Consider the following 10,252-nt stretch of genomic DNA (forward strand, 5'->3'; position numbering starts at 1 on the left):
TTACATATTTTATCTTACCCACCCTATATAAGTAGTGTCTTATTTCAAGTCAATATACAGTTGTATAAATTTATAATCAGTTTATGTAGCTTAAACACTGACAATGCTTAGATGAGTATACTCCATAAACACAAAGGTTTGGTCCTGATCTTTTTATTAACTCATAGTAAACTTACACATGCAAACATCTCTGCCCCAGTGAGAATGCCCTCTAAGATATGATCAAAAGGTGCAGGTATTCAGTTCACTAATAATAGGTAACTCACAAGGCTTTGCTCAACCACACCCCAGTGATTGCTCACACACAGAGCAATGATTAAAATTAACATATAAAGGAAAGTTATACTAAATTATACTATTACAGGAGTGGTAAATGTTGTGCCCACCACCATCATCATTTAATTAACCTAGTTAATACAATGTGATGTAAAGTGTGATTAAGATAATCATTAAATAAGACTGAGCTCTAAGCTGTAGAAAACCTAACTCATAATAAAAATAACATAATAAAGTCATTTTAGAGCAACTGAATTCACTATAGCTAAGACCCAAATTGGGATTAGATACCCCACTATGCTTAGCCCTAAACATAAATATTCAATTAACAAGAATATTTGCCAAAGTACTACTAGCAACTGCTGAAAACTCAAAGGACTTGGTGGTGCCTTATATTTCTCTAGAGGATCCTGTTCTATAATTGATCCTGATAAACTTCACCACCTTTTGCAATATCAATCTATATACCACCATCTTTAGCAAATCCTAAGAAGGCCTTACAGCAAGCAAAAGAATTATACATAAAAATGTTAGATCAAGGTGTAGCCTATAAGGTGAAAAGAAAGGGGCTACATTTTCTGTTTTCTAGAACATCATTCACAATAGCATTTATGAAATCTTAATGCCTAAGGCAAATTTAGTAGTACGCTAAGAACAGAGAGCTTAGTTGAGTTGGGTGTCTCTCCATCAATATGGTTTTATGTATTGATAAAATTTGCTTATTCACATTTTTTTCTTATGGTTTTTTGAGTAGGATTCTCTTTTCTCTCTCTCTCTCTCTCTTTTTTTTTTTTTTTTTTTTGGAGTTGGGGGTTGATGCCAGAGCTTGACCAATATCCCAGTGCTATATCCCAGTGCATTTGCTCACGTGTCAATTAAGGTTGGGTTATTTTCATTTTGGACCTGCTATGCATAAATCTATATGTATTTTAAAAAAAGAAAAAGAACTGACCAATAGCAGTTAGTATGGTCCAAGTCCTAATTAGCATCAATTTGAACCAAAAGCAGTGAACCAAGAGCTATATAAACCCCTAGCAGAGCTACCTAATGAGGAAAATGTGCCATGGAATCTGTTGTTACAGTGCTAGGGTTCTCTTCTGCAGAGTAAATTCTTCAACTTTGTGAGACAAGAATTCAGAAAGAAGGAGAAATGGATGTGCAGCACTTGATGGGATGGACAGAAAATAGCAGGTGGAGATGAAGGCTTCTGTAGCCAAGAGAAGTGTTGCAACTTGAGTAGACCCTCAACTGCATGCAGAAGCAGTGAATTGAGTTTTATCACAGAATTCCGGTTTCAAAGGGACCATTAAATGTTAAGATAATTAGTAACTATTTTAAAATTTTTCGGTTTTAATTCCTGTTAGTGAAAATTCTGAGATGTTTTTGATGAGTGAGTGGTTTTATGCCATAAGGATTAAAAGGGGTGTGTCTGTGTGATGCTTTCCCTCATGAATGTAAGTTAGAAGAATAAGGTGAATCTATTCTTTACAGGATGGAAGGAAAGAACAAATGAGATTAGATGAAAAAATTAGAGAATATGCTTAAGTCAGTGTTTATTGATATTTTGACCATTTTTATTTCCATATGTGCTATCTTCTGTCAAAAAGTATGCCCATTTACTCTCAAGCCATCCCATTTGTGTTATTCTTTTAATTGACTTGAAAAAGCATTCAAAGAATGAAACATGAGGAAACATGGCAAGAGTAAAAATTGACCCTTTTTGTTTCGACTGAACTGTTCACTATGAAAGCAGTGTTTTCTTTTTTTTTAATTTATTTTTATTGTAAACAAATGGGATACATATTGTTTCTGTTTGTACATGGAGTAACAGCATACCATTTGCATAATCATACATTTACATAGGGTAATGATGTTTGAATCATTCTGTTATTTTTTCCTTCCCCCCACCCCTCCCACCACTCTTTCCCCACTATACAGTCCCTCCTTTCTCCAATCTTGCACCCCTCCCACCCTCCATTATGTGTCATCATCCGCTTAGCAGTGAGATCATTCATCCTTTGGATTTTTGAAATTGGCTTATCTCACTTAGCATGATGTTCTCCAATTTATCCATTTAACTGCAAATGCCATAATTTTATTATCCTTTATAGTTGAGTAATATTCCTTTGTATATATATGCCACAGTTTCTTTATCCATTCATCAATTGAAGGACTTCTAGGTTGGTTCCACAGTCTTGCTATTGTGAATTGAGCTGCTATGAACATTGATGTGGCTGTATCTCTGAAGTATACTGATTTTAAGTCCTTTGGCCGAGGAGTGGGATAGCTGGGTCAAATGGTGGGTCCATTCCAAGTTTTCTAAGGAATCTCCACACTTGAAAGCAGTGTTTTCTCTGGTGCTTTTGGAGACTAGACATGCTAAGAGTTTCATAAGTGGAATGTCTGAACCCGGACCCAGGCTCCTGTGCAACAAGAAACAGCCTGAGTGGCAGGACAAGAGGTGTATTTGGTGGTCACTGTCTTTATTTACAGAGAGCTCAATAGCTGTTTGAGAAATCTAGACTGTAATAAAAGTCACAAATACATACACAGATAAAGACATACACAGTTTTGATCAGTTTAAAGGCTCTCTGAAGACTGCCTTTAAGTCCTTTAAATAAGGTATTGATAAAGTTGTGGTGTTAAACTGTATTAAATACAATTAAAGTATCAGATTTTTTTAATAATTAGAAGGTTCAGTCCTTTGAAAACTATTCAAGGTTTTAAAAATCATATATATATATATATATAAGTTGTTAATGGATGCAATACCTTATTTTTATTATATGCTCAGGATCAAACACAGGGCCTCACAGTTGCTGGGTGAGTGCTCTACCATTGAGCCACAACCCCAGTCCCTCAAAAAAAAAAAAAATGCGTATGATTCCTCTTTCTCATTTCACTTACCCTCTCATTATAGAATGTTAACCCAAGGTAGTATATTTTTGTGACTGGAAGACTTTTCCTTCTCACCATACTCCTTTGCAACAAAATGTTTATATACATTTATATATTTTCTATTAGTTTGTAATTTGAAGAAGTTTTTCTTTTAGTATTATTAATGATAATAATATTGTTTCATTGAATATGAATGTACAGTTGATCAAATCCCACCTAAATATTAACACTTAATACTGAGTTTAAAGGTAAAATTTTGTTGGGCATACTTTTTTTAACATTTTACAGTTTTAATTAAGCACATAATACTGTACTACTTAATATATTTTTCCATGATCTTTTTGTGAAATTCGGATGGCAGGGTATCATTTACCAACCTTTTGTCTTTCTTTTGATTATCTTCACCTTTTGTGCAGTTCTTGAACACAATATCATCAGCCCACCTTCTTTTAACTTTGAAGTTGGCCCGAGGCTGGGATGGGCCAGTGAGATTAGGAAGAGGGTTTCTACTCAGAATGTCCTCCGTATGAATTTTCTGTTTAGGTTTTTGTTCTTGTTCCTTCCTGGCATTCTCTTCTGCCCTTTCCTTTTTAATTTTTTCCAGTTCTGCAAGAACTGCAGTGTCATCATCATCACTCTCCTCTTCAAAATCTTCCTCTTCCTCATCTGTTAAAGGATCATCTGCATCAAGGTTGGCCACAGGAATCTGATCTATGGAGGCTTCTTTGACACTGAACAGGATTTTGTATGTTCTAAGGTTGGACAATCCCTATTTTTTTTCCTTGAAGCAGCTCTCTTTTCTTCCAACTCCCTCCTGAAGTCAGGTTAGGGACCTCTTTAGGGGTATCCTGAGTAGTCTATATTTTATCTTCATATGAGAGGGAAGATCTCTGCTTGATTATTGTTTTGAGAGTTGGCTCAAATCACCTTCTCCTTTTCCTCTTCCACCTCTTGCAGGTTCAAAAGTCAGCCTGGCTACTGTGTCATCTTTTATGCTCTCTCTTGATTTACATAAAGGGTAAAGGCTTTGTCCAGAGAGGGAGAAACAGGGTTTTCTGCTGCAGGATACCTCTGAGTCCTGCACATCTCATGATTTGGTATTCTGGGAGTGTGCACTTGGACTGTCATGAGGAACTCTGTATTTGCTCTGGTATGGGATTTGTCGGTGGGAGGACCTGAGCCCATTTAAGCTATAGGCAAAGCTCCTTTCTTGCTGTTTTCTCCATGGCACTTGGAGAGCTCCACAGGCACCCACCCTGCCCACAGCTCTGGAGCTCCTCCACTTGCCACCTACTCTGACCCTGGCTTTCCTTTCCTGTCCCACCTGCATAAGAAAGAAAAGGTGCTGTCCTCCTGTAGCTCACTTCAGCTCAGGTCCAATGCACAACCTCCAGAGATCACACAGAAACCCTTGCCACTCTTGGCCCCCAGAATCCTCTGCTCCTGGCATACATTTTTTTTTTTAATCCAGTGAAAAATGAAGTGGCAGACTGGCGGAAATGGAGTAAACTCATAGTTTTTACAGAACTTCACAATTCAGAAAATTTAGGAATAGGCACTCTAAGTATACAGATGTATTTCCTTTTCCTCATGTTATAAAGATGGCAGCTTAATTATATATATATGTGTACACTTGTATTTAAGTATAGTGCTACCCACATGTTTTAATTTCTGCTGCTCCTGTGATACTGTTGGACCAAGTTCTGTTGTTTTCTTAGGTGGAGTGGGAGCAACATAAGATGGGACCAGCTGTCCGACTGTGCCACATCACAACAGGAAAATATTTAAGTCTCATGGAAGACAAAAGCCTTCTACTCATGGACAAGAAAAGGCAGATGTGAAATCAACTGTTTACCTTTCATTCTTCTAAGATAAGAAGGAAAATAAAATTTTGGACTCCTTGTAAATCTCATTTTCTTTGATGTTAGAAACACACGAAAGAAGGCTGACAGGTTTTACATGTGTTTCTCAATTCCCAGTTTCTCTTCCATTCATTCTTCTCCATTACACCATTTTCCTGAAGTGCTGAAACCCACCCAGAAATTTCTCTGGGTATATAGTTCTTTGGTTACTTGCACACCACACACCCATCAGTCTCCTTCCTGGTTTCCCAGGCATCTGCAATGACTGTTATCACAAACCATTGCATAACATGAAGATGAAGCATAGTAGAATTTTTCTCTCACATACATTACTTTTCTAATTTTCTATGCAGATCTTTCTTCTGAGCTCCTTTGAATCATTTTATGGTAATTGCATGTTTATTTCTGTAATGAAAGTGGTGAAATTTGGCATAATGATAGGAATGGTATTGAACTGCTGGCTAGCTTAAAACTTGATGCTCCTGTTATAAGTCAGGATTTGCCTTTGTATTTCTGAGATTAGTTTGTGCCCATCTGGGCAAAGGCATCTTCAGAATGCTATCCACCTCCTCCACCTGCCTTTTTAACTTACTTCTGTTGAACTACTAGAAAACTAAGGATTCCATCCTCCTTCTTCATGTTTTGAATTATGCCTGAATTCAAGTTGCATCTATGATCGTAGAGTTACAGGATGAGGAAAAGATAAAAGTCCTGTGTATGACATATTATGTCAAGGTTTGGTTTAGTAGGATTCTATTTCCTAAAATGTTTCTTGTAAAATTTTGAATTAGATTTTGTATTTATACTTCCCCTCTTTGTAGAGATCTGCATGTTAGGTAATCATTTTCTAAGTATTTTGTAAGAATAAATAAATATAATTTTTTCCAAGTTTAACTAATTCCATTGTATTGATCTTATAATTGTATTTTTTCATGGCATAGGATTGATAGCATAGATCTAAATATTTATTGAAGTTTGGGGGTTTTCCATGGAACTTTTTTTTTTTTTTGTACACTAATCTGTGCGGTGCAAAGGTCTCCTATGATTGCAGACAAGAGAAAACATTAATTTTGCTTATTAGGGAAAGTTGTTTCACTAAACTGTGCATAATATATTTTATATTAATGTTAGACTTACAGGAAATCATGTCAATAATTGTAACAAATAAGGACTTGGTCATTTATGATTGCTTATGTTCAACATACATATTAGTCTTAATAGTATTTCATTTGTTCTAATTTTGAAAACAGTGCAAGTTTATGTTAAAAATACAGAAAAATTTATTGTACTAAGAAATCTATAATGATGGAAATATTGGTGTTTTTACTTTGAATTCATGCACATTTATAAAACATGAAGCTTTATATCCTACTTTCTTCACTTGACATTGTGTAGTTGGTATTTTTCTGTTTCATATTTTTGATGGTCCTATACCATTTAAATGTGTAGGTATGCTCTATAATTTATTATCCTTTATTGTACTTTTAGATTATTTCTACAGTTTATATAGTCATTTATAGATTATATGTGTTGGCACATATATGTTAACTCTCATAAGTAACAGTAAAAGATGGGTGAGTCATTGGGAGAAGAAAAGTAACTGAAAAGATGGCAGCCCGCTTGCCCTTCACTTGTGCTTTTCTATTACTTCCCACACTCTGGAGCCCTCAGGATGCCAGAAGTAACCTCTCACTCTGAGTTCACTGGAGGTCTCTAGAAAAGATAACCCATGTAGGTCTTTATTTTCCAGGGTGAAGCTGGTGGAGTACAGTGGGTAGCCGCAAAAGGGATATGCATCTGTGTTTTTCCTACAGGCCTATTCAGGGGATCTCCAATATGGTGCTTCATTGGATCGGAGGTAGACAGGAGTGTGGGACCAAGTTTCTTGTGGCCTTTGTATTAGGAAAGCACAGTTGATATTGCTAAGAAATCCTTACCCTAGGAGCCTTGTTCCTCAACCTAAGAGTGATGAGATTTTGCTACTTTATTCAGATAGCACCCCAATCTAGAAAGAAAATATCTAACCCACAGGGAGTGAATACACAGTTATCTCTGCTCCCACACACCCAGCCAGAGTGGGACTAGACAACCAGTCTATAGTTCCCAGCTTGGACTTCTGGGCGACTGGTACACTCATTCATCCCAGGATGAAAGGGCTGTCATTGGAGCCCAGAGGTGTGTGCTCATCCTCTCAGGGTGTCAGACAACTAAAGTGCCACCCCACCTCTCCATGGACTCTCAGCTGCTGCATGAAGATACTGTCCAGCTGTGGCCTCCCAAAATTCTACTTTTGCTGTAAAAAACTGAATACTGAGTTTATCTTTTTTTCTTCATTTTTTTCTAGTATAATCTGAATCCTCCCTGATGAAAGTGGATACCTTTGGAAAAACAGGAGCTAGGTTCTGTAAATACAAACACAAATACAAAAGAGAAGGGTATATTAACACACTTCAAAATATTCTTGCTATAGATAGCCTTTGAGAGAGTAGGCCTTTTTAAAAAAAATGATAAATGGGTTTTATCTGACATAAATAAAGTAAAACATGTAGGAAGAAATGTGTGGGCAGATTAATTTTATCATTCTTTGTCATAACCCAAAACTAGAAAAGACTAAAATGTTTAACAAAATTATGTTTTAACATTAACTGGAATTATCTGTCAGAATATATTGATATGGAAAAGCATCTATGAAAATATTGTGGAATGAAAGAAAGTTGTAATGCAATATATGGGCATTTCAAATCTTATTTTAATAGAAAAGAAATCCTTCCACATGTTGGCACATGCTTATACAACAGCTGTTGGAGAGATGTGCTGTCTTTTAACTTCAAGTACTTGAGATGGATCAAAAGGGATAGTGCATAGGAATTTGAGAGTAGGGAGACTTTTTTTGGTTGTTTAACTTTAAAAAAGTCCCATATTATTTTCCCCATTACGATGGATATGCTTCTTTTATAATATCAAAACCAATTAGAGAAACAACACCATTGCTCTGACATTCTGGGGCACAAGTTTTATGCACTTTTTTATTTCTCTAGGATGGATTCATATAAGTGAAAATATTAACTGAAGAACTATGAATATTTGGTACCTCTTAATCTATTTTGCCCAAAGCAGTCACATTTGAAACATTCTTCTCTGACTCTCTTGCCTAATATCCTGTCAGTTTTAGAGTTTGCATTCTAATTCTCTTTACTGTCTAGTTTCTTCTGTGGTTTCCACTCAGACACTCTGATTCTGGAAGCTGATATGGGATCATAACAGCTCATCCTAGGGCACTTTGATTTGCTATGAATCCATCCTTTTCCTCTGGAATACCCAGTTGTCATCATGTTTTACTTATTTTTTCCTGCTGTAGAATTGCACAGCATTATATTATTATTTTTTCATCTTCAGTTTTGCTATTTTATTTATCTTCTCAAAAAATCAAATTTTGTATATTCATCCTTTGTACTACTTTATTTCTAGATTATTAATCCCTTTTATCTTTAATTCTCTCATTTAAATGAAAGATAAAGGAATGTGCTTTTAGAAGTTGTGCATGCAGTTTGTAATTAACAGGTACAGGTCTGGATTTCTCGGCAACTTGTTTTGTGCTAAACTTACTTAATTCCCTTTTACAGAGGAAAATGAAGCCTAGATGCTTGATGAGTTTCAAACTACATTAAAAAAATAGTGGCCCTTGTAATAACTGATTTTTCCACCTAATGATTGAAACAGTTGCATATTCACACACTAAATCAAGAATGGTGGCCAATGTGTTTTCTGATAACATATCAGTACACCATGTGACCTGTACAGGATGGCTACCTCTCTTGAAATTTGCAAATTTGATGAGAGGAAAATTTTCTTGAAATATGCAGGTTTTATATATACAGATAAATCAATATAAATAAGATGTTAAAATCAAGGTAAACATTTTTACAAATTTGAACACATATCTGGTTTTTTAAAATTTGCCTTTGTAAATTTTGGGAATGGATATGTTTTATGTTTGTTGATAATATTTTTCCATTTTTGTTTATTTATTTTATTAATGTTTCTAACAGGTTTCTAATGATATTTTTATGTTACTATCATCATCTATAAATTGCAATTACTTTCCACAATATATTAGTTTGGAAAAGAATTACAAAGTATTTTCTCAGAATAGTAACTAAATTAATAAACAATTTTGACTTTCCAATGTAAGAAAGATCTTCCCTACCCAATATTTTTGTCCACTTAATCATTATCTGCTTCTTTCATAAACCATTTCACTTGGTGTATGTGTGTGTGTTGGGAGGGCTTTTATGTGATTGAAGAATGTGCATAACATGCAGCCTGATAGTATCCCTAGTGTTTTTCTCCCATTTCTATGCCTTGTTTAAACCTTAAGCTTCATTTTATGGAGTAAGATGTAGAGACTTAGAGCTGAGTAGGTGTCATTTTTATATTATATTGTGTGCATTACTTACATTAATTGTATTCTATATGGTGGTACTTATAATAAATAGAAAAATCTATAGAAATGATGAAACTCAGCAGTACATGGATTCTGTTGACAAAATTAATGAGATTTCACTCAAAAACTGTAGATTATTGCAGTTTTATTATTTTTATGGACTGAGTAAGGGGAAATTCGGTATTCTAAAGTAAGTTTTCCTCCTGTAAATCATGATACATTTTAAAAATTTTTGAGCATTATAAAGTTCAAAGTTAATTCTTATTTTTTTATTTTTAATTTTTTAAAAACTTTTTCATATATGTATATAGGGTAAGGACTGTCTCAATTTACTGTCCTTCCCATCCCTATCTGCTCCACCCCTCTCATCCCTCAGCTCTGTACAATCCAAAGTTCCTTCATTATTCCCTATACACTCCTCCCCAACTATGGATCAGCAGCTGCTTATCAGAGAAAATATTAAACCTTTGGTTATTTGGGATTGGCTTGTTTCACTTAGCATGATCTCCAATTCCATTCATTTACCTACAAATGCCATGATTTCATTCTTCTTTAATGTTGAGTAATATTACACTGTGTATATGTACCACATTTTCTTTATCCATTCATCTGTTGAACAGCATCTCCATTTTTTCCATAGTTTTGTTATTGTGAATTGAGGCTGCTATAAATATCCATGTGGCTGCATCACTGTAGTATGCTGATTGTAAGTCCTTTGGGTATAAATGGAAGAGTGAGATAGCTGGGTCAAATGGTGTGTCCATTCCAAGTT

At 35.2% G+C, this 10,252-nt stretch overlaps 1 pseudogene; it reads right to left on the reverse strand.

The window, feature by feature from the left end:
- Positions 1–3,487: 3,487 nt before the first annotated feature.
- Positions 3,488–4,359, reverse strand: LOC124985704 (spliceosome-associated protein CWC15 homolog; annotated as a pseudogene).
- Positions 4,360–10,252: the final 5,893 nt, after the last annotated feature.

Source organism: Sciurus carolinensis, chromosome 5, assembly GCF_902686445.1.
Source record: "Sciurus carolinensis chromosome 5, mSciCar1.2, whole genome shotgun sequence".
In the NCBI taxonomy this organism is placed as follows: Eukaryota; Metazoa; Chordata; class Mammalia; order Rodentia; family Sciuridae; genus Sciurus; species Sciurus carolinensis.